We start from the raw sequence: 27,101 nt of genomic DNA on the forward strand, positions 1-27,101 counted from the left end.
CTCATTCTGCCAGCGCATGGCCTTCGGAATGGCCAGTTGTGCTGGCTTCTGTTTCTTTGCTTTCTCGTCCCCGCTATTCCTCCAGTTTCTGCCTCTGAGAAGTCCCCGGAGAGGCGAGTCCGGCTAAATGGCCTCATTGTGACGGGAAACTGAAGCCCCTGGCCACCTTGAGATGGGTCCAAGGAGGGCAGTGCTGGAAGGGGATCGGTGGTGCTCTTATCACGGAGCTGCCCTCCCAGTCTGGCCCCGGTGTGGGCTGGGGGAGGACGGGGACGGCAAGAAGGCCACCACCAGAAAGCTGGCTGGAGCTCAGGGGAGGCACACAAAATTTCTAGAAAAGAAGAGCAGCGTTATCTGGCTGAAGGGAAGCAGTTAATGGGCCATTAGCCCGTGGAGTAGGTTTCCATCTCCCAAACTCCCAGAGATTAGGGTGGGGACAGGATTAGTTCCAGGGAGCACTTTGGAGGAGTTCCTGGGTACATGTGGTCACTATTTATGGGGGTGCCCTTGGCTGCAAGGCATTCTGGGAGGTGCCTGGGATTTTTTTCAATAACTATGATATGGTATATAAATGTATTTGCTCTTCCCGAGGATTTCCTTAATCACAATTTCTTTCCTCTTACTTTATTGTTAGATTATAGGAGATTATATATAACATACAAAGTATGTATTAACATAGCTATTTATGTTGTGGGTAAGACTTCCAGTCAACGGGGGCACCTGGGGGACTCAGTCTGTTGAACTTCCAACTCTTGATCTTGGCTCAGGTCATGAACTTGGGGTCATGGGATGGGGCCCTGCATCTGGCCCTGTGCTCACTGTGGAGTCTGCTTGTCCCTTCTCCCTCTGCTCCTCTCCCTACACTCTCTAAAATAAATTTTTTAGGGGCGCCTTGGTGGCTCGGTTGGTTAAAGCCTCTGCCTTTGGCTCGGGTCATGGTCCCAGGGTCCTGGGATCAAACCCCACATCAGGCTCTCTGTTCAGCAGGGAGCCAGCTTCCCACCCACCTCCCCGCCTGCCTCTCTGCCTGCTGGTGATCTCTGTCAAATTAACAAATAAAAAAATCTTTAAAAATTAATTAAAAAATAATTTTTTTGAAAAAATAAAAGGCTGCCATTCAACTGCAGACTATTGGTAGTTACGTTTATGGGGGGAGTCAAGTTATACACAGATTTTCAATGACAAGGGGCTCAGCACCAGTAACTTCAGAATTGTTCGATGTCAACTGTTTTAACACCACTGAACCATATACTTAAAAATGGCCAACTTTATATTATGTGTACAGCTGACCCTTGAACTCAGGTCAAAGGAGGGTCTGAAAGGCAGGGACGGAGGTCCACATGGCTAACTTCCAGCGGCTACACTGGGAGGCTGGTCCATGGCTCCAACAAAGGGGCTTTTCTTCCGAAGCCCAGGGAGGTCTGCCCAGAGCACGCTGGGCTGCAGTCACCACCCACGTAAAAGGCTGAGGACAGTGCCTGGCACATAGTAAGTGATTAATAAATACTGTTCACAGACATTCCACATAAGGAGTGTACAGCCAAAGAGGGAGGCTATGTCATGGAAACACTGTCAGGCTGGGGCTACACAAAGAGGAACGTAAACAACCTTTGGCTTCCAGAGGGCACCCATTTGTCTCCCAGGAAGTCTGGGTCTCAGCTTCCCCATCTGTAAAATGGGCTATGAACACGGCTTGGGGGCCTCCTGGCTGAAGTTCAGGCAATACTGGTGCCTATTACAAGCTTCCACTCCAGGCCCCCTGGGAAAGCTTCCAAAGAGAGGGAGGGAGGGAGGAAGAGAGAAAATGTAAGGGAATTTAACAAAACAAAACAAAAAAACCCCCACAATGCCATTGCTACAATCCACTTCGAACCCAGTGGTGACTTAAGCTAACATTGGGTCCACTCTCTTCGGCTAGAAAGACTCTATTTGCTCAGGGGCTTGCTGACTTGACCTCACATGCAGGAATGCTGTAAACCCCCAGCCCCAATCGGCCCAGTTCCCCACCCCAGCCACTGGGCTAGGCTTGAGGTCAAGGTTAAGGAGCAGGAGGCTTCTCATGACTGAGGGCCTTGTGAATTTTACAGAGTCTCTGCGGCCTTGATAATTAATGTGTCAGTGGGAGCCCTTTGATCATCTGCCCTCAGCAGACAAAAGGCAAAGGAAAGACTCTCTGGGGTGATGCAATTATCTGGGGTGGGGTGGGGAGAGGTTGTGCCTCTTTGTTTCCCACATAGAAGTCAGCCTTAGACTCTGGAGTCAGACAGGCCCCTTCCACCCAGGCTGTGTAACTCTGGGCAATTCATTCTACCTCTCTGATCCTCAGAGTCCCATTGGTAAAAACAGGATGAGGTCGTTGGAGGCTTTAACAAGGGGATCCAACCACGGCACACTGGCTGGCCAGTAGCAAATGCTCCATAATGGCAGTCGTTGTTCTATGAGGGTATGGGATGCCTGGAAAAACTCTCAATTTGGTTTCTTAACGACTGAGATTTTTACTCCCATTGCTTAACCTTTCTGACCCTCTCCTCTGTTGTAGGATGAAAGCCATAGAGAGGATTATGAAGAGGATCTCCATTTTCACTGTAGCAAACACAATGGCACCAAATCCCTCTCTTCCCTACTGGCTCAAGCCAGCACCTCCCACTCCATTCATTCTTCCCGCCCTTGTCGGGGACCCCCAATGGGAGGCAGGCTTTGCCTTTCAGGCACTGGGGAGACAACAGTGAAGGACCCTGACGTTGCAGTGCCACAATCCTCCACTGGGGGCGATCCTGCCCCCTTCCTCTCCTGGGACATCCTCCTACATCCGCAGATGTGCCTTAGATTAACAGCACCTGGGGAGGGGAGCTCCTGCATCCATCAACTTACAGGACAGCTCCCTTCCACGACGAATTATCCAGTCCAAAATGCCAATAGCTCGAGGTTGAGAAACGCTATTCTTGGAGGGGGAAGCAGCAGAGAGTAAAGAAAATAACTACGTAGATTACATGGTAGATTGGAAGGTGGGAACAGCTATGGAGAAAAAAGGGGACCTGGGCTGGGGATGCCAGGATGGGGATGGAGGAGGTGAGAAGCAGCTGGATATACTGATGATACTTCGATGGGCAGGAGAGGAAGCAAGCAGCCAGAGATGAGGCTTTGAGCCTGAAGGATTAATCTGGAAGGATTAATAAGCAGTCCTACCCAGTGGTCTCTTTATATCCATTCTTAATTCTTTCTTAACTCTTCCCCCCAGCCTATCTCCTCCCTTTCTCAACATGGGCCAAGACAATTCTTTTTTTTTTTTTTTTTTTTAAAAGAGAGAGAACAAGCTGGGGTTGGGGGCAGAATGGGCAGGAGCAGATGGACAAAGGGAGCGAGACAATCCGGAACAGGCTACACACTGAGCGCAGAGCCCAACATGGAGCTGGATCTCACATCCCTGAGATCATGACCTAAGCTGAAATCAAGAGTCAGATGCTTAACCGATTGAAACACCCAGGCATCCCTAGGACAATCTTTAAATATTAAACTTGGTGCCTCCAGTTCATTTCTCTATCCCCCCAATAGGGTTTCCAAATGCCCAGTAGGTGCCAACCCTGAGCCAAAAGGTCCTACCATGACATGAGCCCTCCAGGTCCCCTTGCCTCTCCCCCAACCCTTCTCACCACCACCCAGTACCCCTGAACAACAACAACAACAACAACCAGGCTCTTGCTTCTCTCACCTGTCAGGAACCCATCACCCTCCCCCTTTACTCCTGCCTGACCCTGTACCTCTTGAAGGCCTTAGTTTAGATGCCACCTCCTCCAAGAAGCCTTCCTGGACATTATCTGCTGGGCGAGGGGCCTCCTCAGGGCTTTCACACCGCCCTGTGCTTCCTCCACTGAAATGCTCATCTCATGGTTTGTAATTCCTGCCTCCTCTACCTGGCTGTGAGCTCTGTGAGAGTGGGCCAACCAGCCAGGTTTGCCTAGGACTGAGGGGTCCCCTAGGTACTTAGCCTGAGGGCTAAAATGGAAAATCCCAGACAAACCAAAGACAGTTGGTCACTCCAACTGTAACCTGATGCTTTGTAGAGTCTAGCCCAAGGTAAGCTCAATTCATGTTTTTTGACAGAATCGCAAGCAGGAAATCTACCTGTGTTTCCTAAATGGATGGATGAAGTTCATGATCAAGGATTTAATAATCCAAAACCACAGCCAGGCTTCTCAAACTCCCTGACCCCATTTCACTCTGATCTGAGCTCCCAGGTCCTACAAAAATCATAGAGTTTCTGCTCTTCCAGCCAGGGCCAAGATTCAAGGTCAATCCAGGCCCACCCTCCTGCCTGCACAGAAAGGGGGGGCCAAAAGTCACAGGCAAAGAGCCAGGACAGCAAGTCCAGAGACCTAATTCTTGTGAACCTAGAGGCCAGCCCACCCTGGGCAGCACTCAGCCTCCCCACCTCAGGGCCCCAGGTCCTCATTCTCATGCGGCCCGGCCCTGTTATCTGACCCTCCATCCAGGACAGCTGATCTCCCAGTCTTTTGGTGGCCTGCAAAACTAGAAACTCGAAAATGCTTTGCAGGTTTTATTTCACTCTTTCTTTCGTGTTTTGTTTTTTTCCTTTTTCTGGGGCAATCAACCCTCCATCCTTATCACACTCTAAAAAAGGGGCTAATCATGTCTTCTGGCCAAGCGGCCTCAGTGCCAAGACAAAAGCTGTTCGGGTTGTTCCTGCCCTTGGAGATCTGCAGCCCTCAGACAGGGGCGCACTGCACACCAGAAGCAATTCATTGCACTGGAAAGAGAGGCTTAAGAGAAGATGGGGGGGAGGGGAGGTTCTCTGTGCATGAGAGCCAAAGTGGTAGGTTTTGGGTGGGGACCCCTCCAAGTTAGGACAGACACAGGGGATCTTTCCATGGGACCCATGACTCACATTAACAGCAGAAAACAAAGATGAACCATTTAGTGAACTGTTGCACAATGAACACATACCTTCCAGGGCAAAACACAGAATGTGGCCGGCACCCCAGAAGCCCCTTCTGTGCTCCCTCACCACCCAAGGGAACTGCCAACTGTGGCCATTTTTTCCTCACTTTTCTTTATGCTTTGACCTAAGGGAGCAGGCATCCCTCCACACTCACGTTTAGTTTCTATTTCAAGTTTTTATAATGGGGATTATATACTATAGGATCTTGTATGTCTGCCTTGTTTGCTTGGTATTATTATGTGTGTATGTGATCCATCCTTCTGAGGCCTGTAGCTGCACTTTCTTTCTACTTTCAACCTTTCTACTGCTGTGTGCTATTCCGTGGGGCGATGGAACTTCCTTTTACTGGTCCAGTCCACCAGAAAGGACAGCTGGGTAGCTTTTGTTTTTTTCACTATTATATTATTATATAAATATACACATTATTACATACATATAGTCATATATTTGTCATAGCAGTTGAAGAAGTAGACAATACATACACACATCCTGATTATTATTGAGTCTGTATCTCAAAGGGGATGAGCAGCTTGGAGACGGTCTCAAGGCACAGCAGTAAATACCGCCAGGTGGTTTACCAAAGCAGTTGTGCTAATTCATGCTCTCCCCCCAAGTCCAGCTGCATATGAGGATCCTCAGCCCTCCTTTTTACATTCCAGTTAATAGCCCCAACCTTTTGCTGCCGCAAGTGGCAGGCTTGGAGTGTGAACACAGAAAGGGAGCTCAATACCTTCCTGACCACCACCCCCCCCACACTCTCATCCAGAGCAGACAGCAGGGTAGAGGCGACACAGGCTAGTTAAATCGTCACACAGCGCTGTAACCCCAAGCCCTAAGGAACTGATCTGGAGTTTGGAGAGCTCATGGCAGGGGAGATCTGACCTGGTCTAAGGGTACCCCAGAGGAATTCTCAGAAGTAAGGTTTCAGCCAAGAACCAAAGGAGGACTTGCGGTTCTCCAGGTGAAGGGTAGAAACAGAGAGGGAAAAGCATGCTGGGCAGCTGGCATAGTGTGTGCAAAGGCCCAGAGGTAGAAGGGAACAAGGTGAATTTAAGGAGCTAGGGAGGGGTGCCTGGGTGGCTCAGTCAGTTAAGTGTCAGGCACTTGATTTTGGCTCAGGTCATGATCTCAGGGTTGTGAGGTCAAGTCCCACATGGGGCCCTGTACTGGGCATAGAGTCTGCTTACAGTTCTCTCTCACTGCGGCACCTGGGTGGCTCCATTGGCTAAGTGCCTGACTCTTGGTTTCAGTTCAGGTCATGAGCTCAGGGTCGTAAAATCAAGCCCTGCATCAGGTTCTGGGCTCAGTGGGAAGCCTGCTGGAGATTCTCCCCTTTTCCTCTGTCCCACGCCCCCACTCACACATACTCTCTCTAAAATAAATAAAATCTTTAAAAAAGTTTTTTAATGATTTTATTTATTTGACACGGAGATCACAAGTAGGCAGAGAGGCAGGCAGAGAGAGAGGAAGGGAAGCAGGCTCCCCACTGAGCAGAGAGCCCAATGCAGGGCTCCATCTCAGGACCCCAAGATCATGACCTGAGCCGAACACAGAGGCTTTAACCCACTGAGCCACCCAGGTGCCCCAGAAAATACTAAAAAATTTTTAAAAAGGAGTTAAAGAAAAAAGGCCCAGAAAGCTGGGTCTAAACTCCATGGCAAAGGGGTCCTGGCACAGAGTGGGTGCTTGATACGCAGAAAGAATCCAACCATCTCCCCAGGCTGCTGGGGCTGCAGCTATACAGGAGAAGCTAAGCTTTGCTGAGTACCTACTCTGCGCCCCACACCTCCTTAGGAAGCAGGAGCTCCAAGGACCCCCGTGTTGGCAATGAGAACACTAAGACTCAGAGAGGTACAGTAACCTGCCCTCAGCACACAGCAGAGGGTGGGAGCCAAGACTGAATCCTCCTTCACCTGGAGGAATGGCCACTGAATTACCTTCTCAGCCTCTGCAGAGAAAGTTTTATACCAGGAAATCAATAATGTGAAGGAGGAAATCAGAGAACGTTAATAATCTCAGGCAGCAGAATGAACTCCTTCTAAATGGTCGTTCTCACCGAAGTTCATCCAATCCACAGAGCCTGTTAAAAATGGTGCAGCTCAGGGGGAAAAGTTCCTCCTGTGGCCATCCGAGGGGATGCTGAAAACACACTGCACATGACCCAGGTTTCTAGAACAATGGGCCGCTGTGTCTTTTGAGGTCATCCACAACGCAAGCGCTCTACAGTATTTGCAAGAAAGGCTCCGTGTCCCCCTCCCTGGCGATACCCGGCTTTACAACATTGGTCCGAATGAACCCACAGACAAGCTTGGTTGGTCTGTCCTGTGCTTTAAAATCACCCAAATTTGTGGCCAACATTTACAATCAGGCGAATTTTGCATCAGGCCTTGGAAACCTCTTAGAAGAAATAATCAAGAGATGTTGCCACCCAGGGCTCAGCACTCCTCAGCGATGGTGGGCAGGGACTAGAAGCAGGAGCCCCTGTAGACAAGGCACCTGGTCTCGGGTTCAGTGCAGTCCCTGTGCTCTGTCTCCCTCCTGTGGGACCCACCTACCCCTGGAGGGGTCTGGATTCAACCCCTCCCTGCCCCTTTGAGTCATCGCAGCTTTTAGCTGGGGAAGTGATGTGTGCGGTGGGGTTTGCTGGGTAAGGAACAAGGCAATGGCTTTCAGCAGCCATCGCTGGAAGGGGAGTAACAGGTCCAAGGCTCACAGCGGTCACCAGGGTGTCCAGGCTGAGGATTCTGGTTAGGGGTGTCTCCCATCACCCTAACTACTTGCAGAGCTCTAGCCTGGCCTGTTATCAGCACGCCAGTAATGATCATCACCGTGGCAGCGCTGAGAAGAGCTAGCAGAAACCCCACCTTGCACACTTGATCTCATGTCAGTCTCGTCCTGCTGGTAAGGACTAGACAGGCTGCCAGGAAGTCATGTTAGTCTGACTGGCATTCGCCCTTCTTCAGTTAACTGGGTCCTGATTTCCTTTGAGGACCCACTTTTCACCCACTGTGGGTCTTCAGGGTTTAGGAAGCAGCGAAGAGTAGTCACCTGCCACAAGGCTCCAAGGGTCATGTGACTTAAGAGTGGGGCCATGATGACTGGTTCCAGGAGGCACCAAGGCTCACTTCCAGCCCTTACTGGAGCTGGTCTTGCAGCTGGCACAATGGTAACATGGCGCTACAGGGGCGCCTGGGTGGCTCAGTCGGTTAAGTATCTGCCTTAGACTCAGGTCATGCTCCCCAAGTCCTGGGATTGAGCCCATGTCATTGGGCTCTCCACTCAGCAGGGAGGCTGCTTCTCCCTTTCTTTCTGCCCTCTGCTCCCCTTGCTTATGCTCTCTATGAAATAGGTAAGATCTTTAAAAGTAAATTTAAAAAATTAAAAAAAAAAAAAAAAAAAAAAAAGGAAACCTGGAGCTACTAATGGGCATTTGTGCTCAGAAGAAGATAACCAGAGCCAGTCTGAATAGGAAGCCTACACAGAGAAAAGGAGAGTCAAAAAACTGGGAGGAAGGAAGGAAGAGAGTGAGTGAGCAGTAACACTGTCGAGTGCCTGGATCCAGCCACACCTGAAGGTAGGATGCTAGTTACATGAAGCACTATATTCCCTTTATGTCCGAGAATAAGAGCGTAATGATATTTAAGTTGGGTTTTCTGTCTTTGACAAACACAAGAATCCTGATGAATATAAATACCATCATTAGTTTCCATTTTACATAAGTTACTGGAGGCTAAGGGGACTGAAGTAAATGACCCAAAGCCACACAGCTATGAATTGGTAGCATATGAATCTGAGATTTGCCCTAAACCTAAAGCAATCGGTTCAGAAATCTTAGAGGTCTCTTACTGAGCAGTCCCTGTGCCTCTAGGAGCTGAAAGTTGGGGGTTTTTAGGAACACCACATGTTCAGAGCTGCTGGTACATTGTGGTGTGCTGGGGAGGCCAGGAAGGGAGGAGGGGAGGCTGCACCGAGATGAAATATATAATTATTACTTAAATCAGTTCAGATGCCATAAGGAGAAAAATCAAAGCTTTCCGTGGCATTTCCCCAGTGCCATTTTTAATTCTATCTTATCAAAACACGGCTGAGATTTGTTTTTCAAAAAGAAAAAAAAAATCCTTTAATTAAAAAAAAAATTTTCTAAAAAAAGTTAAAATAGCCCACAGGCCATCAGGTGACAATGGAAGGAAGACAGGGCATTTCAGCAACTTAAAGCAGATTAAAAAACTAATTTGTTGACTCTTTTTTCCAAAGCTCACCTCTCCCCTAGAAAGCTGTGTGTTTTGCATAATGAGGCTGAAATCCTGAAATCGCTGCTGTCCGCTCAGCTCCCTTTTGTTGGGATTTCAATGGGCTCCCACCTCATGTGGGGGTGCAGGGTTTTATCTTGTTGCTCTGACCAGGGTTTAATGGAATCATTTCACTCTCTGTGCTTAAAATCTTTACAAGGTGTTCCACTGCCGGAAGGATAAAAAGCAGAATGTATATGGGGCCCACAAGGCCCTGAGAATTGTCCACCTTCATCATGTACCATCATGTACCAGCCCCCCACACACACACTAAAAGCCCTAGTGTCCGTTTCATTGGTTCATACCACTCTCCTTCACACCCCAGGGACTTTGCACATGCTACTTCCCCTTTCTTCCCATTCTTCACCTGGTCAATCCTGCTCATCCTTCAGATACCAGATCATTTTCTCTGTCTCGATGCAGCCTTCTTTTCAAATGCCCTAACTTGTGCCCTCCCAGTATCAGACACTTCCCCTTCTGGCAGTTACTTGGAGTTGTAATTATATGCAGGAAACCATCTTGTTTTTTGTTGTTTGTTTTTCTCCATGGTCTTCACGGGGTTTGCACATAGTAAGTGCTCAATAAAAATTTGCTGGCAAACAAATGGATGAGCCTCAGTGGATGGGAGGGCATGGTATCAGCATGCCATGGGTTCTCTCAACACCTGCACTTCCTTTACTTCGTCCAAAGCAGTATACTCTCCCATCTTGTCTCAAATACTCTCCCATTTAAATGGGAGACTCTTGTCTCCAATACTTTCCCATCTTGTCTCAAAATCAGCTTGCACATTCACCTTCTGCTGTGTGTGGCACCCTAGGCATGAGACCATGCTGTGCAGAGAACAGAGCATGGGCTCTAGGGTTGGACCGATGTTCAAATTCCAGTTTTGCTACTCTAGGCTGTGACCCTCTAGATGTTTTTTCTTTCTTTTCCTTCTCTTCCTTCCTTTACTTCCTTCTGCCTTTCTTCCTTTCTGTTGGATGGCTTGTCAGTTGGAATCACCTCCCTGAGGTGCTCGGCTTGGCTGAACACAGAACCTGGAAGCTCATATGAGGTAGGCACCTAATAAAGGTATGTTGGATAAAGAATGGATGCCCACGTATGCTTTTGAATGGAAGAGAAAGCTCAAGTTCAAAGAGAAAGCCTTCCAGAGATGTCCCAGCTAGTTTGAGGTAGATGCAGAAATTGGCAAACTCATCTCCCTACTGGTCCTGAGCAGAAGCCTATGGACACTTCAGTGCTAGAAGGAATCTAAGTTATGCCCATTCAAGAAAATAACCTGTCTTCTGGCTGAGGTGATTATCACTGTGACTCACTTATATGCTGGGCATTATTTCACTGAGTCCTCCTTAACAATCCATCGTGGCAAGCATCACTGTTCCTGTTTAGCACATGGGTAAATGGACGCATTATGAGCTCAAACAACTTGCCGACGATCCCTCAGCTTGTGAGGGACAGAGATGAGATCTGGACACAAGCCTGCTCACCTGTGCAGACCACGGTCTTGGTCCCCACTCCTGAGTTGGACCGGAGTTAGATAGGCTACCGGACATGTATAAAGACACTGCTGTACTCCTTGGAGGCTGTGGCATCTATGAGCCTGGCTCATCACTGAAGTCCATCGCGATGTCCTGTCCTGGTGGGCCTTCCTGCACGCCAGCCACCTGACAGCCAGAGCCCTGCATCTCAGTGCTCCTGCCAGCCGGGTTTCTGCAGGTGGCTGGCTCTTCGATGACACATACAAGGCAAACATCACAAGCCAGACACCAAGCACAGAAAGAGGGCCTTTGATTTTCGGCACCAACTTTAGCTCATCTGCAGGTGTTGCCATTTTACAGATGAGAACACTGATCCCAGAGATGGGACCACTAGCTGTTGTGAAGTGTCTGGCTTCTGATCCCAGATGTGCCTGATTGCAAACAATGTTTATTTCCTGAGTGCCTACCATGTGCCAGATACTCTTCTAGGGGCAGGAAAATAGGTCACTTATTCAACACTGTCAGAAACGAGTTCCACATAAGTGAATTTTCGAACCCCTGAAGCATCAGACACAGAAAAGTGTATCAGTTTAACCATGGAATAGAAATATTTTATCCAATGAATTACTGTTGACCCTTCACCCTGCCTACTGAATGAGGTTCACCCCTTCTTCGTGCCATCACACAAGCCAACATTGTTGCTGTTCTAGAATACTGCATTACAAGGCATTACAGGGTTCTATAATGGGTTGCACGGTTCTGTAATATTGAGACGAGCAGTAGCTAATGGGATGGGGGGGGATTTGACCCCTCTTCTAAACTCCCCCCTGGGCTGTGATTCTTTTATTTCCATGCTTAAAGACTTTATTTGTTAAGCAATCTCTATCCCTAAGGTGGGACTTGAACCTATAACCCCAAGATCAAAGTTGCCACATTCCACCACCTGAGGCAGCGAGGGGCCCCTTGTGCTCATGCTGAGAATCTTGTCATCTGTAGCCTCGTTCTCAGGCCGTCAGCTGCTGTTCCTGGCTGCAGTCTCTCTGCTTCCTCTACCATCCCACACATGTCCGATTTGCTCCCCCTAAGGGCTACAAGCCTGGAGAAGTCAGGCTGCTAAGCTTGTGCAAACTAAGAGTAAATGGGCTCTGAGTGAGAAGAAATGTTGGCTCTTTTCTGATGCGGACAGTGCAACCATTAAATGGGACGACCTTCCTGTTCTGATTTACATGTAGTTGAGTTCCCAAGAAGGGCCTGCAGTCATCACAGTGATAGACCTAACAGTCTGATTGCTCTAGAGATTCTAAATTTTCTCCTCATCTGAGACATGGGCATTCAAACTATAAAGAACCCAGGCCAGTGCCTTGTCAACAGGCACTTTGTGGGGGATTCACCCAGGCCATCTTAATGCAGTAGGGCTCACCTTAGGGACAGTTCAAGAGACAGAGAAACCCAAGGAGTCTGCCATCTCCAGAGACTTCTACTGGGTTCATCATGGCCAATGTCATGTGGCCCCAGCTTCCTGGAGGTTCAGGGACTGACTCTGAAAAGCCAGAGCCCAGTGCTCACAGCCCCAGTCCCACGGGCATTTTCTGCATTTCACTGTCCCACTGGGGTACTCCTTGGTCATCCGCAGTAATCCAGGCCCACCCAGTGTGCAGCCTTGCCCCCAGACCCATGCTTGCCATCATTAGAGGGAGAGGGAAAGAGACTTGCTCAAGGCCACAATGTCAGTGGGTGGCAGAGTGGGGACCCAGATCCCTCACTTCCCCTCTAGAGGGGCATACAGCTGTCCTCTTAGATTTCTAGGTATCAAGACCCCAGCCATCCGCTTTCCCACTAGCTGAATGGCCTTGGGATGTCCCTTCTTTTCTCTGGGTCTACATCACCCCAACCAAGAATTCCCCTAGCTCACAAAGTTATAAAGTCTCCAGAGGGGCTACCCTCTCCCTGACCCCCTGGAGGGAAGCCTCAGGCATCACCTGACCCACAGTGGTTCGGCCAAGCGCACGAACTTCTCGCCTCATCACTCTTGGCCAATGCCCAGGACCCTGGCTGGCTTTTTAGCTCAGAAGTCAGCAATTTTTTTCTGTAAAGGATCTGATAGTAAATATTGTAGGCTATGCAGGCCATATGGGCTCTGTCACAACTACTCACCTCTGTAGTGAGAATTGGAAAGCAGTCATGATACATACACGAATGGCTATGCTTGTGTTGCAATAAAATTTTATTTGTAAAAGCAGGCAGTAGACTAGACTCGGCTTGTGGGCCACCATTTACCAATCCCTGTTCTAAGTCATTCCAAGTGGGGTCTGACACCTCCTGTAGGACTAAGGTAATTAACTTTTCCTGGTTTGCATATGGGACTTTCCTGGTTTTAGCACTAAATCCTGCATCCTGAGAAATCTCACAGTTTTAGACAAAACAGGATGGTGATCACTCTATCTGCGATCCTGTGAGCCCTGCTTTCTTCCATCTCAGCATTGCTCTGGCTCCAACTGCTCATTGCTCAACTGTCTCCTCCACAGGGAGGAGGAGGAAGAGAAAGAAGAGGAGGAAGAACGGGCTACTGTTTATCGTGGCTTCCTGGGTGCCAGGCACCGTGTGAAGAGCTTGGTCAGCGTGACCTCCTGTGATCCTCTAAGAGCCGGAGACAGATGAAGCCACTTCCAGGAAGAGGCCAAGACTGGAGTAGATCCCAGTCTAATCTGCCTCCTCCTTCCTCTCCAAACTGTAAGCTCCTGAGGACAGAACTGGGGTCTCTCCCATCGGTATCTTCAGCATCTAACATGGTATAATACTTAGAAGGTTCTGAGCAAATGCTGATCATTGATTTGAATGAGTATGCCCATGAATGAACGAATGAATGAATGAATGAATCATCCCTTCATCTAGACAGACATTTCCCACATCTATGACATGATTCATCCCTGCCTATCCAAACTCCAGGGGAGATAAGCTGAGAATGCCAAATATATGCTATGCCGTTCGTTCTGTAAAACAGGCCTGTGGCACTGGAGAGGCAATAGGACATCATAGTTGAAAACATGGTCCCTGTCATCAGGTGATCGGAGCACAAACCTCAGCTAGGCCTCTTCTGGGCTGTGTGAAAGGACCAGCCAGCTCGCCTCTCCAAGCCTCCCAGGTTAAACAGAAGATAGTAACAGAACTGCTGGAGTTTGGGCCACGAGGCATGGAGGCATGGAGTTCGGTAAGCCCTCCCAAAACATTCACACATTATCATCATCATCACTGCTGCTGTCGGGATGAGCAGAAAGCAAGGAGGGGACAGGGGATATCCATGCTGAGGAAGCACAGGTGCTCACTCTCCAGCTCTGAATGAGCACCCAGGCCACACGAGAGGAAATGCACACGCTGGTAAATGCGTCGGCTAGCTAGAAGCACAGTAATGGTGCATAACAAACAACCAGAAAACCTCCGGAACACACAGTAAGAAGCATTTCTCTCTCAAAAAAAAAAAAAAAAAGAAGCATTTCTCTCTCACTAACCCTGCAACTGGTGGGGGCTTGGCTGAGCTATGCTCTTTATTGATGTTCAAGCTCAGCGTAGTTGGACGCCTGTTCATTCTGGGGCCAGGCTGAGGGGGCTTTTCCCCTAGCCATGGCAGGAGCCCCTTGAGACCTAAGCTTGGAACGTACCCGAGGTCACTTCCGTCTTCTACTAAAGACCAAAGCCCGTCATGGGGCCAAACCCCCAGTGAAGGAGCAGGGGCCTAAACCACCCGCCCACCCCTTGAGTGAGAAAAATGCCAAGTCCCACAGTGAAGGGCAGGGGTGCAGGGAGGAGGGAGGAAGCAGGGCCAGGGATAGCTCCATCCCAATAGCAAAACACCAGCCACACCTTGGAAAGCGCCCCCCCCCCAAACCAGCCCTGCCCTCCTCACCAGGTTCCTCTTCAGCCCCTTGGCCTCATCAGCATTTGGTCAAAATGTAGAAGAGACCCCGAGTGCTAACACTTGCAGTCCTGGGGGACCCCGTCCCCAACTTTCCAACATCTGGACCTGCTCCGGGGAGCCATTAATCTCGGGCAATTTCTTTCCTCACTTGATTTGTTTATTTAAGGAAAACAAGTTGTTCCTAATTAGAAGCACTGCTGGCGGGATGTTCAGTGCGTCCTAGGCTGCCTATTTTCAGACCTTCTGCCTAAAATTACACCTGCACTCTTAACATCTGCGAGCATGTTTGACAACTGTCCCGCATGCAGGCTTTTGGCGAGAGAGGCTTGCAGTGCTGTGGGGGCCGAGGGAGCCAGGGGCAGGGGGTCCCTGAGCTTCAGAGCAAAGGCACTTGGAAAGATGCACAACAAGCTGCTCGTAGCTGGCACAGATCACCGAGTCAGCCCTTGGTGAGTGCACAGCCTGAACACCGTCCTGACCCCAGGCACGGGGCAAGGAGTGGTTTTAAAGAGTCAGAGAGGTTTTCTGGTGGGATGTTCTCAGCTTACAACCCCCCACCAGTCTTGCACCTCCACGGATACTCAGACACACACATTCACAGAAGTCATTCTGTCCCATAGATAGGCCAATACACCGCAGGTGTGCACACGCACACACACACGCACAGGTGCACACGCTCAGAAACTCACACACAGGAGACATGCACTAATGTCACACTGCAACCCCCCCCATAATCAGAGACATACGCACGTGGAGACACACTCCAGTGTGCACAGCAACCCAACACACTGGATACCAACACTCAGAAACACGCACCAAGAGATACAATCAAGTGTGCAAAGCTACACACAGGCACGCACAACCAGAGACACAGGTACATACACAGAGGTGCCCAGAAAGTTCAACACGTCATACACACAGGTATATGCCCCCCAAATACACGCAGTGACACAGAGACACCCACAAAGGTTACAAACAGGTCCCCGCACAGACACAGAGACAAGGGAGTGTGCAACATGGGCACAGAGAGATACAAAGGGACGCTGAAAAACAAATAGGCTGGGAGCACATACCACAAGTTCACGCTCACCGTATTGCACACGCATGCAGGCACTCACACACACCCACACAGCTGCCAAAGCAGGCGCCCAGACAGGCCTGCCCAGCCTCTCCAATACAGGATGTGCCACGCGGAGCCCCCCAGACACATGGGTGGAGCCGAGCAGCTGTGTGCCTCCCTGACACAGACACACATCCAACTCACAGATACAACCGCTGGACACGCACAAGCTCGTATCCAAGCTCATATCCACTTGCTCTGACTCACCGACGCACACATTCCCCTGAAAACACACAAGCACACACTCAAAAATCCACAGTCTCACAAGTGCATACCCAGACTGACCCTATTCACATGTGTGCACACACACGTGCGATTTTTATGTAAGTCAGACTCCTCTGAACGTGTGTGCACGGACCTGCATGAGAATGCACTCATTTACACACATCCACCTGCACACACCCACAACCTACTCTACCGAGACAGCAAACCGTTCATTTTCTGAATACCCAAAGTCAGGCCACAGACGAGCCAGCACCTGGCCAAACTGCTTCTGTCCCACCTCCAACTGCCTGCACTCTACCTCAAGCCAGATACGGTCTGCCCCTTCACCATGGACTCGGGGTGAACCCTGGTTTGGGGAAGGACCCAGAGGTCCCAAGCCTCAGAACCACTCAAAAATAAATAAGATGGACCAAAATCGACTGCCTTTCCCCACCATCCTGGCAAACCCTCTTCCTTACCCCAAACACACACACACACACACACACACACGCACATGTGCAGTACAGGGCACTTTCCCCAGCACAGCTGTTCCTCAGGAACAGCAGCTCTGCCCCCTCCAACAGCCAACAGCAGCTCTGCCCGCTCCAACAGCCTCAGCAGCCTGGGTGCCCGATGCCCAGACATACTGAACTTCTCGGTCCTGGGTCCCTACACTGCCGTGAAGTTGAAGCCATGGAGACAGCTTACCTCCACCTTCTGTTGTCATGGCGACGTGGCAGCTGGGCACCTCCAGCCCTCCCTGCCTGCCCCGAGCTCCTCTCTAGGAGCTGCTGGCCCAGCAGAGCTTTTATGGAGGAAGCATCGAGGGGGCGGGGACTTCAGGTGTCAGTTGATTGGAGAGAACAAGGGCCCTGCCTCCCAGCCAGGATCACCTGGTGCTCAGGTGGGACAGGAGAGAGCCTCCCTGGGGAAAAAAGCCCCCACAGGCTCCCACACACTCGCTGGAAACAGACAGCCCCACTCCTGCATACCTGTGTCGGAGGAGACCCAGTCTTCACCAGATTCTACCATAACCACTTTCCAAGCACCAGCCCCCTGCCCCCCCAACACTCTTCCTAACAAGAACTGTGAACTCCGCATCTTAACAGAGGCCCGCCCACGCCCTTGAAACATTCAACTGTACTATGGGATTCTGAAAATCTCTGTGATGATCACTCAGGGCATTAGAGTGTCTGAACTGGGACCTCTGAAGACACATGAAACCTCTTCATTTTGCAGAAGGAGCAACTGGAGCCCAGAGAGGTCTAGCAATTTGCCCAAGTCACACAGCACATTGACAGAAGGCTTGACGCTCAGTCTTCCGACCCAGAGATGAGGTTTCCCCAGGACATCAAGCGCCAGCCTCTGACCTCCGGTCTCAGCAGTAGAGGGAAGCAGCTCCTAGCTAGGCCCCAGGTCAGAATCCTAAGCAAGGGCAGAAGGTCCTGAGACTCCTACCTCATCACTCGAGAACCATCCCAGAACCACACAGCAATGTATTATTCACCAGAGGCAGATGCCCAGCCCAAGCAGGACCAGCGGATTATTTCTAACCTTCAGGTCATGGTCAGAGGCATTTCCATTGCATGCCTTCCTGACCAACTTGTCCATCCAGATGGCCCCAACTCTAGGCTGTATCCCCTGCAAGAAAGCCCCATACATCTAGGAGTCTGTGACCACAGGGATGGCTCCCAAATGGTCCTCAGAGACCAGGTGGCCTTTTGGGAGCAGGCTTTTCATTAGGAGGGAGAGAAATCTGGCCAAACTCATGAGTTCTATGTTTGGGCTCTGCAGAGCCTCTAGGGACCTGGAGAGTGTGGGGACTACGGACAGCCCAAGCTGCAGATGAGGACAGTGCGAGCCTCTATCCAGCTGTCCATTCCAGCCCCTTTACCGCACAAAGTTCATCCCTCCCCAGGCTCTGAATGCTCTTATTCAGCGGCCCAGGTAACTTCCCCAAATCTTTGGCTCATCTCAGGAGCTGCAGGTAATGGGAGATGATCCCCACCTCTCCTAGCATCTCTGCCAAGGAGCTGAGTGGACCCCTGTGATGCCACTTGGGGCTGCGGGAAGAGCTTGGATCCAGGAGGTCTGGGAGAGGGGGCCAGGCCTCATTTCTCTCTCCCCCTCCTGACACACACACACACACACACACACCGGCGGGAATGGGCAGAAGCAAGGCTGCAAGGCACACAGCCCTTCCCCTGGGCAGCCCTGGAAGCCGCATGCACCCCAGCACCACCACGACAAGCACCTCCTGAAGCCAACTTGAAAATAGGACCGTCTCTTTCTCTCCCGAACTGTGAACAGGCCGAATATGGGGAAATTCATCAATTCAATTAAAGGGGCCCACTGCCTCCAAACACCTCCCCCCCCCACCCCCGGCCCAGCTCAGCCTGAGAAGCCTCGAGTGCCTGCCTTTGGGGACCCAGCGGGATTGCCCGCAGGAAGGACGCATGGATGAGCCTGAACGTCCCACCCTCTGCCAGAGGAGAGAAAGTTTGTCATTTACCCGGGCGCTGGGCTGTCACCACTCCGGGTTCCTTCCTCACCGGGCTCCGGGCGTTGAGCCCCCAGCCTGCGGGGAAGCGGCTGGACCTGGAAGCCCCGATTGGGGGTAGGAATCGTTTGGCGGCAGCTCGGCCGCCCCGCTCCCCCTCCGGAGCCCTTCTACCCGGCCCTGCAGCCTCGACCCTTACCTGAGGGGAGGGTCTCGGCCACTTGCAAACTCTGCCAGCGGAGCCCAGCAGGCGCCAGGGTCTCCCTCCGTGACTCGCGCGTCCCCCTCGGCGCGCCCGCTCCGTGGGTGCCTTCCCCGCTGCCAGCCGCTGCAGTGGCATCCAGCAAAGCCGACTCGGGATCGCCTTTCTCGCCACCAAGCCTGCTCCGGGCCGGGTCCGGGGCGGGGGTGGGGGGCTGCTCTTCGGGGCTGGCGCAGGGGGCCACCCTGCGCGCGGCCAGCGGGAAAGTGCAAGAGTGTGCGTCCTGGATTGCAGCAGCGACAGCGGCGGCCGGGGACGAGGAGGCGGTGGCGACGCCAGCCGGCGAGCCGGGGAGGCGGGCGGCGGCGCGAAGTGGAAGCCGGGCTCCCGCGAGCCTGGCGCCCGGGCGGGCTGGCGGGCGGGCGGGCGGCACTGCGGGTGCCCCGCGCCGCGACGAGGCCCCGCGCGCGCGCGGCCACCCAGCGGGGGGATGGCGAGGCCCGGGCGCGGCGGGCGCGGGCGGCGGCTGGGCGCCGGGCTCCGGCCGCCTTGCCTCGCGCTCGCCGCCTCGCGCGCTGCCTCGCTCGCTGCCCGGACTTCCCGTCTCCCGCCCGAGCTCCCCGCGCCGCCGCCGCCGCCGCCAGCAGCGCGCCTCAACCGGGCGCGCTCCTCGCGCGGAGCCACAGCGCTGCCCCCGCTTAACTCCTTACGTGCCACCTGGCCCTCCTGCAGCCGTCCGCGGAGCCAGGCAACTCTCCGCCAGGTAGGCCTCCCGGCCTCGCTTTGCTCATCTCTAAAATGGGCTCGCGGCCCGGCTCTGGGGAGTCAGGTAGAGAATTAACGGAGCGGATTAGTGATGCAAAGTGCCATGCGGCGGGCATTAAGGAAGTGCTCGATAAATGGCAAAGGATTGGCTGCTTCTGCTGCTACTGCTGCTGCTGCTGTGCTGGGTTAGCAGGTTACCTTGCAGAGTAAACACCCTGAAAAGGGCGGTTTGGTTTGTTAGTGTTTACTTTGTTCTTTTTAATAGGAAATAGGTTTAAGCTGTGTGACCCTGGGCTAGTCATTTACCCTCTCTGAGCCTGTTGCAGAAGATTTCCCTCTGCGCTGTGTGACCTTGGGTCTCAGCACCCCCTCTGAACCTCTTGTAGTAGCCTCATCTGTAAAGTGGGGGATGATCGATGTGGCTCACCTTCAAAGGACCTCCTGCAAATCTCTGGAAAGGGAGCTGCTCTCAAGAGAACCACCATGGAGCCAATCTCCTAAATGCCAGGCACCTGGCCAGTGTAGTTCCAAACACATCACCTCATTAAGTTATGGAAACAACCCTAAGAGGCAACTTGTTTCTTTTCTTTTCTTTTTTTTAAGATTTTTTTATTTCTTCATGTAACAGAGAGAGAGATCACAAGTAGGCAGAGAGGCAGGCAGAGAGAGAGGGGAAAGCAGACTCCCTGCTATGCAGAGAGCCCGATGTGGGGCTCCATCCCAGGAGATCATGACCTGAGCCAAAGCCAGAGGATTAACCCGCTGAGCCACCCAGGCCTCCGGAGGCAACTTGTTTCAACTCCCCTTCGCAGATGAGAGATTTGGCGCCCCAGGATGTTAAGTTCACCCAAGTTAGCATGCTTACAGAGGATTGGAGCTGGACCCCAGGACCTTCTGACTCCCAAACCAGTACTGTTAAGCTGGGGATTGAAGGAGAAGCTCTAATGTGGGCCAACCTTTGTTGAGGCTAGCAACCAGAATTTGCATCTGCATTTCTTTAATTAGAACATGTTGTATTTCCAATTATAAAATTAATTCTGGTCTAATGTAGGTATTTCAGAAAATACTAAAATATAGGAAGGAAAGCAAATCAACCCTATTCCTACCATCCAGAGGTAATGATGAAGATCTTGATGTAGTTCCCCCACTCTTTTTTCTATACCCACATGTAAAGGCAGTTCGCATAAAGCGAATAATCCCAAGCACACCATTCCAATCAGGAGATAGGAGGGGTCTGGCAGATGCAATTCATGAACCCCTTGCTGAGGCTGGACCCCCCCCAGCAGCCCCCAGCTTCAACAATCCCAGATGACAGTTACCCTACCACTAGTCCAATAGAAACCCTACCAGGTTGGGGACTTGTGCATTTCACCCAGTTACCATTGGACAAACTCTGCTCTGATGCTTTCCCTTCTCCCACTGTTCCTGTGTCTTTTAGAAGACCAAATCATTCCTTTGCCTGGAGTACAGAGACTACAGATGTCACGCACACCTTCCAGGCTGCCCAACCCCATCAGGAACAAAGCATTCCCAGAGTGAAGACCCCAGGAGGACAGAGGCAGTGCTACGGCTTAAAGGTGTAAGCAATCTGGGTTCAAATCTATGCTCTGTCTCAAGCAGCTGTCACCTCTCTGAGTCTGTTTCACATCTATAACATGGGGCAGAAAGAACACCAACCCTCTGGAGTCGTGAGGCTTACACAAGACGAAGACCAGTAAATACTCAACTCATAGCAGCTGTTGCTTTTCATTAGCGAGGAGAAGTGATCTGAATAACACTAATACTGATTGTCAACAACTGTTGAGTCCTTGCAAAGTGCAGGCACAATACCCATTAATTCCTAACAACAACTTCAGGTGATCGGTATTAGGACTTGGTCCATTGAGAGATGGGGAAACTGAGGCCCAGAGAGATGAAATCCTCTGTCCGAGGGTACATAGTAAGCTCACAGTAGAGGTTGGGTTAAATGCCAGCTCTTCTGGCCCCTGCGGCCCAATCACCAGCACAATTCCAAATGGCAGACTTGGTACCTTTCCCATGTCCTCCTTGTCCCTCCCCAGCTCAGAACCCTCTTGCTCTGTCTGGGGGACAAACCTCCTCCTGGGAGTGATCTGAGTGATCTAGGGACTGACACCTGGCTATGGAGCCCCCTGCAAGGTGCTGGGGATCTGAGAACAGAGCTATTAATCTCCATTGGCCAACGCCAATCCCCAACACCCCCTCAGGCATAGGCATTGGGCTCATGGAGAAATGGAAAAAGCCCCAGGCTGGGACTCAAGCAGGTGAAGTTCAAATGTTAGGCAAGTGTCCTGCATTGGTTACTCCCCCTTTCGAGTCCACTTCATCAGCCACAAAAGGACGAATAATGTTTTCCCTGCCTACTTCCTAGGGTTGTTGGGAAAATTATGGATTGGAAAACACCTTGAGGGTAGAACCATGTATAAATACACAGCTGTGATGTTAGAGTCATCACAGGCATCACCATACAAGCAGTACAACAGAGCATCGTGACATTCTGTAGCCTTGGAAACTGGGGGCTCTGGAGACAGGATTGTTTTCCCCCATATAATGTCCACCATGTGGAGGGAGGGGGCTGATTCTGCTTTTTCTTCCTTTGCCTAATTCTTGGGGTTGCCAGGGCACCATCCAAACACTTTGTAACCCCCTTGCTGGTCTTTGAAACCAAGAGATTGAGATTCGCTATAAAGAGTAAGGAGTAGGGGCTCCTGGGTGGCTCAGTGGGTTAAGCCTCTGCCTTCAGCTCAGGTCATGATCTCAAGGCCCTGGGATTGGGCTCACTGCTGGCCAGGGAGCCTGCTTCCCCCTCTCTCTGCCTGCCCCTCTGCCTACTTGTGATCTGTCAAATAAATAAAATTTTTTTAAAAGATTTTATTTACTTATTTGTCAGAGAGAGAGAGAGAGAGCACACAAGCAGGCAGAGGCAGAGAGAGAAGCAGGCTCCCTGCCGAGCAAGGAGTCCGATGCGGGACTCGATCCCAGGACCTTGGGATCATGACCTGAGCCAAAGGCAGCGGCTTAACCAACTGAGACACCTAGGTGTCCTGAAATAAATACATAAAATCTTAAAAAAAAAAGTAAGGAGTAAAGTTTTAGGATTTTTGTCTAAACCACACAGTCAGTTCGGGCAGAATGAGACATTGGACAAACTCTAATTTTTGCTAAGGTCCTTCTCTGAGCGGGTCCTTGGCCTGGCCCTCTTTTGGGTATCAGGTTTCTGAGCCTCTTCCTCTCTCTGCTCTCGCTATTTCAGCACAGAATCTTACTGTTTCTTGGCCCAAGTCTGCTGCAGGACTCACGGAGGAGAGTGAAGAAACAAAGCCATCTTTGAAATCAATTATAAAGACCAAAACAATGATGTAAGAGAGCTTCTGTGAGTAAGTGACATAACAACTCCAAGCTACGTTAGTAGAACAAGTCACCAACCAGTACATCCCTGTCTTTGAACCACAGCGTCTAAAAATAGTATTTGCTGTAATTTCCTGAGTAGCTGGTATAAATGGAAAGAGTGTTAGAGTAGTGAGCGAGCTGTGTTGGGTGGTAACTAACTCCCCTTTGATGGTAGTTTTCTTTTTCTTTTTTAAGATGTCGTTTATTTTTTTTATTTGACAGAGAGAGAACACAAGCAGGGGGAGCATCACAGCGAGAGGGAGAAGCAGGCTCCCCGAGAAGCCGGAAGGCCAACACTGGGGCTTGGTGTGGGGAGTCCCGGCTCATGACCTGAGCCAAAGGAGTCTGCCAGGAATCTCTCTCTGCTCCCCAGCCCCTCCATTCAGAATCCTCCTGTGATTTCCCCCACATCCCCCTCCCCCCCCCCGCCCCACCCCAGCCCCACCCATCTGATGGGGGCTGGTCTGCCATGCAGAATCCCAGAGTCCAAGGGCTGTGTCTTTCAACCATTCCTCTGTCCCTGGCACTCACTGAACACAGCGCTCTGCACACAGTAGGCTGTGTTAGTCTACTTGGGCTTCTGTAACAAAAACACTGAAGACTGGGTGGCCTATAGGAAACGGAAATTTATTTCCCACAGTATTGGGGGCTGGGAAGTGCAAGACCAAGGTGCCAACAGATTCAGTGTCTGGTGAGAGCGCACCTCCTGGTTTGCAGACAGCCATTTTCTTGCTGTGTCCTCTTAGGGTGGACGGGGCTGAGGGATTTCTCTTTGGGTCTCATTTGTAAGGGCAAGGATCCTATTCATAGGGCTTCCACCCAGGTAACCTATTCACCTTCCAAAGGCCTCACCTCCACCTTAGGGGTGAGGTTTTAATGTACGAATTCTGGAGGGACACATTTGGTCTAGAACACAGGTGCTCTGAAAGAAATGAATGAATTAATAAAACTGTCCAGTATTGCCACAGATATATACAGGTGAAAAGAAAATCTGGTGTGATCCGGAGAGTTCACTCATTAAAAATTCAGTAAAAGAGGCAAAGGTATATAAAAGTAGAAGAATGTGTACTGCAGTACCTTTTAATGGCAGAACGCCAGAAAGAATCCAAATGCCCAACAAGCAAGAGAACAGAGGGACCAATTCCGGTATATTCTTAAAGGGAAGGTACCACACGGCCGTGAAAAGTAATGAACTAGAACTCTATGCATCAGCTTGGATAAATCTCAGAAATTAGAGCATTGAGTAAAAAAGCCAAAAAGCTGGCTGCAAGATAATAAATAAGCTAATTGCAAAAGGACACATACATAATACTAGTTCATAAAATTCAGAACTATGGAAGACAATTCAGTATATTTTTATGAGCACCTACATGTACAGTAAAAGCAGAGAAACTCTGAATACCAAGTTCAGGAGAGAGTTTATGGCTGTGGGGGGAGAAAGAGGGCAGCAAAGATCCCAGAGCACTTTCATTGTGTCTTTAATGTTCTACTTCTGATGCCGTTTGGTGGATACATAGTTTTATTGTTTTTTGGATTTTCTATTGTATGCCTGAAATATTTTATTTTATTTTTTATTTTTATTATTTTTTTAAGATTTTATTTATTTATTTGATGGAGAGATCACAAGTAGGTGAGGAGGCAGGCAGGGGGTGGGGGGAAGGAGCAGGCTCCCTGCCAAGCAGCCCCGAATGGGCTTGATCCCAGGACCCTGAGATCATGACCTGAGCTGAAGGCAGAGGCTTAACCCACTGAGTCACCTAGGTGCCCCCCTGTATGCCTGAAATATTTTATTAAAGAAAAAAAACCCAAGCTAGCTGTTGAGAGTGAAGGCCTAATTCCTATCTCCATTCAGATATTCGCTATGTGTCTCGAACAAGCGATTTAATCTCTGAGCTTCGGTTTCCTCAACATTACAATAGGGATAATAAATCTTGGAAGAATTAAGTGACATCATGGGTGTAAATTGCTTAAAGCAATGGAAGTATTCAACAAATGATAACTATTCATATCATAATTAATTATCAATAGCAGTTAGTTTCAAATTATTTGAAAACTGGAGACATCCAAGAAGATCAGCCATTTTAAAAAAGATTTTATTGTTAAGTAATCTCTACACCCAACATGGGGCTTGAACTTAAAACCCTGAGATCAAGAGTCACATGCTGCACCGACTGAGCCAGCCAGGCACACCCAAGATCAACCACTTCTAACCTGTCTTCAGAGATGACACCCCAAGACTTGAGAGGTTGGGAAGCTGTCTGAGGTCATGGGGGGCATGGGAGGCAGCACTGAGGATGGGAGGTGTGCAGAGGACCCCCGTCTGGGTAAGGTGCTGAGCAGGTCTCTGTTCCAAAGTGCTTCCCTCAAAACCTCACTTCCTTCTAGGGAACCAACAATGGTCACATGGGGACCTACTAAAACAGGGACACAGGTCCTAGAGGTACCCGGACAGGTTCTAATGTGGCTTCCTAATCCCAAGGCCTATTTATGTCACCATGAAAGAGATGGAGAAGAATAATGTCACAAGGGCATCCCTTTCTATTTTATATAACTATATTTTTAAATATTTTAATTATTTATTTGTCACAGAGATATCACAAGTAGGCAGAGAGGCAGGCAGAAAGAAAGGGGGAAGCAGGCTCCCCACTGAGCAGAGAGCCTGATTCGGGGCTCCACCCCAGGACCCTGAGATCATGACCCAAGCCAAAGGCAGAGGCCCAACCCACTGAACCACCCAGTTGCCCCCTATTTTATATATTTTTAGTAAAAAATCTGATGCCTAACACACAGAGGCATATACCTTCACAAAAATACACAAATTCAAATGCACTGTTTGTTAATAGCCCCAAACTGGAGACAACACAAATGTCCATCCGTGGAAGAATGGACAGCGTTGCACTCTTTCTGCAGGATAATACTCTCCGGCAGAGAATGAACACACTACTGCTATCGGGACCACACAGACGAATGTCCCAAACAGTGTGGATGAAACAAACCAGACCCAAAGCTTTTACTTGCTGATATTTACATGAAGTTCAGCACTGGCAAAACTAACCAGGAGGCTAGATGTCAGAGTAGTGGTTGTGCTTCAGTGAGAGGTTGGAAGTGGGCTGGGGGGGCCATCCGGGAATGGATAGTGTTGCGTTGGTTGGTCTGGGTCTTGGTTCCCAGGGTGTGTTCTTCGTGAGAATGCATAAGCTATACTCTTATTGCTTGTACACTTATGGCCATATATTACACTTCAATTAAAATATTGTTTAATATAAAAAAAACTTGCCAATTGCAGTATTTTAACCACTATTAGTTACTGATTGTTTATGCGACATCACGGATGGAGTCATATGATATAGAGGGCAATTGTGGGCCTCTCAGTTAGCAACTTCTCCGAAGCCTTGACCTTGAACGGTACCAGCTGAAACCAGCTTTCGTTTCAGGCTCACTGAAAGGGGGGATTGTCTACTGAGGACCCAGCCAGGTGGAGACAAGGGCCATTACTCAGGACATCTGATCCAAAGAGATAGGGAAATTATCTGATTTGGCAGTTTCCTGGGATCAGATGTCCCAGATATTGGTCAAACTGCCATGGAGACACCACACATCCCAGCCAAAATACCCACCAGGTGGACCCTTCTCCTGGAGCCCTAATTGTGAGCGGAGCGCAGAGAGAGGCCTGTGCCACCCCGGGGTTTCCTTTCTGCAAGAGGAGCCAAAGGAGCTCTTCCAGAATCTGCAGAGGCGCCAGAAAGGTAAGGCCGATCTGGTCCCAGCGGCGCTCCAGGCCTGTCCCCTCCAAGGACCCAGCTCTGAGCCTTTGGGCAAAGATGATCTCATTCAATCTAGCAGCCCTAGGAAAGAAGTAGCATCACAACTCCCATTTTGGGTGGAGGAAACAGGCTGGGAGGGGTTGAATGAGTCTCCCAGGACTGAACACCAGGGGTGCTATTCCCCATTTCTTTCTTTCTTTTTTTTTTTTTTTTTTTTAAAGATTTTATTTATTTATTTGACAGAGAGAAATCACAAGTAGATGGAGAGGCAGGCAGAGAGAGAGGAGGAAGCAGGCTCCCCGCCGAGCAGAGAGCCCGATGCGGGACTCGATCCCAGGACCCCGAGATCATGACCTGAGCCGAAGGCAGCGGCTTAACCCACTGAGCCACCCAGGCGCCCTATTCCCCATTTCTTATCCAAGTTACTGGCCCATCTGGCATCCCTATGAGCTTCACTTCCACTGGATGCTCAAGGAGTTCAGGTCCCCCGCCATGCAGGCT

At 50.3% G+C, this 27,101-nt stretch overlaps 1 protein-coding gene and 1 long non-coding RNA gene across 6 annotated transcripts in view; one reads left to right on the plus strand and one right to left on the minus strand.

Annotated features, from left to right (window-relative positions):
• Positions 1-19,096, minus strand: part of WSCD2 (WSC domain containing 2) — a 116,688-nt gene extending 97,592 nt beyond the window's left edge. Inside the window, exon 1 of one of the 3 annotated variants that reach the window (XM_059139667.1) lies at positions 18,661-19,096. The gene's annotated coding sequence lies outside the window, so the exon portion shown is untranslated. Of the gene's footprint in view, positions 1-16,669; positions 16,754-18,660 lie in introns of those variants that run through there. The other 2 variants (XM_059139665.1, XM_059139666.1) reach the window with 2 other exon arrangements.
• Positions 19,097-19,224: 128 nt separating this feature from the next.
• LOC131811291 (uncharacterized) lies at positions 19,225-25,620 on the plus strand. 3 transcript variants are annotated; one of them, XR_009345870.1, is made up of 3 exons: positions 19,225-19,426; positions 22,700-22,823; positions 23,059-25,620. It is a non-coding gene; the product is annotated as an uncharacterized LOC131811291 (long non-coding RNA). The 3 variants fall into 3 exon arrangements; XR_009345868.1 differs by having other exon boundaries at positions 22,700-22,819; XR_009345869.1 differs by having other exon boundaries at positions 22,700-22,805.
• Positions 25,621-27,101: the final 1,481 nt, after the last annotated feature.

This window comes from Mustela lutreola, chromosome 11 (assembly GCF_030435805.1).
Source record: "Mustela lutreola isolate mMusLut2 chromosome 11, mMusLut2.pri, whole genome shotgun sequence".
NCBI lineage: Eukaryota > Metazoa > Chordata > Mammalia > Carnivora > Mustelidae > Mustela > Mustela lutreola.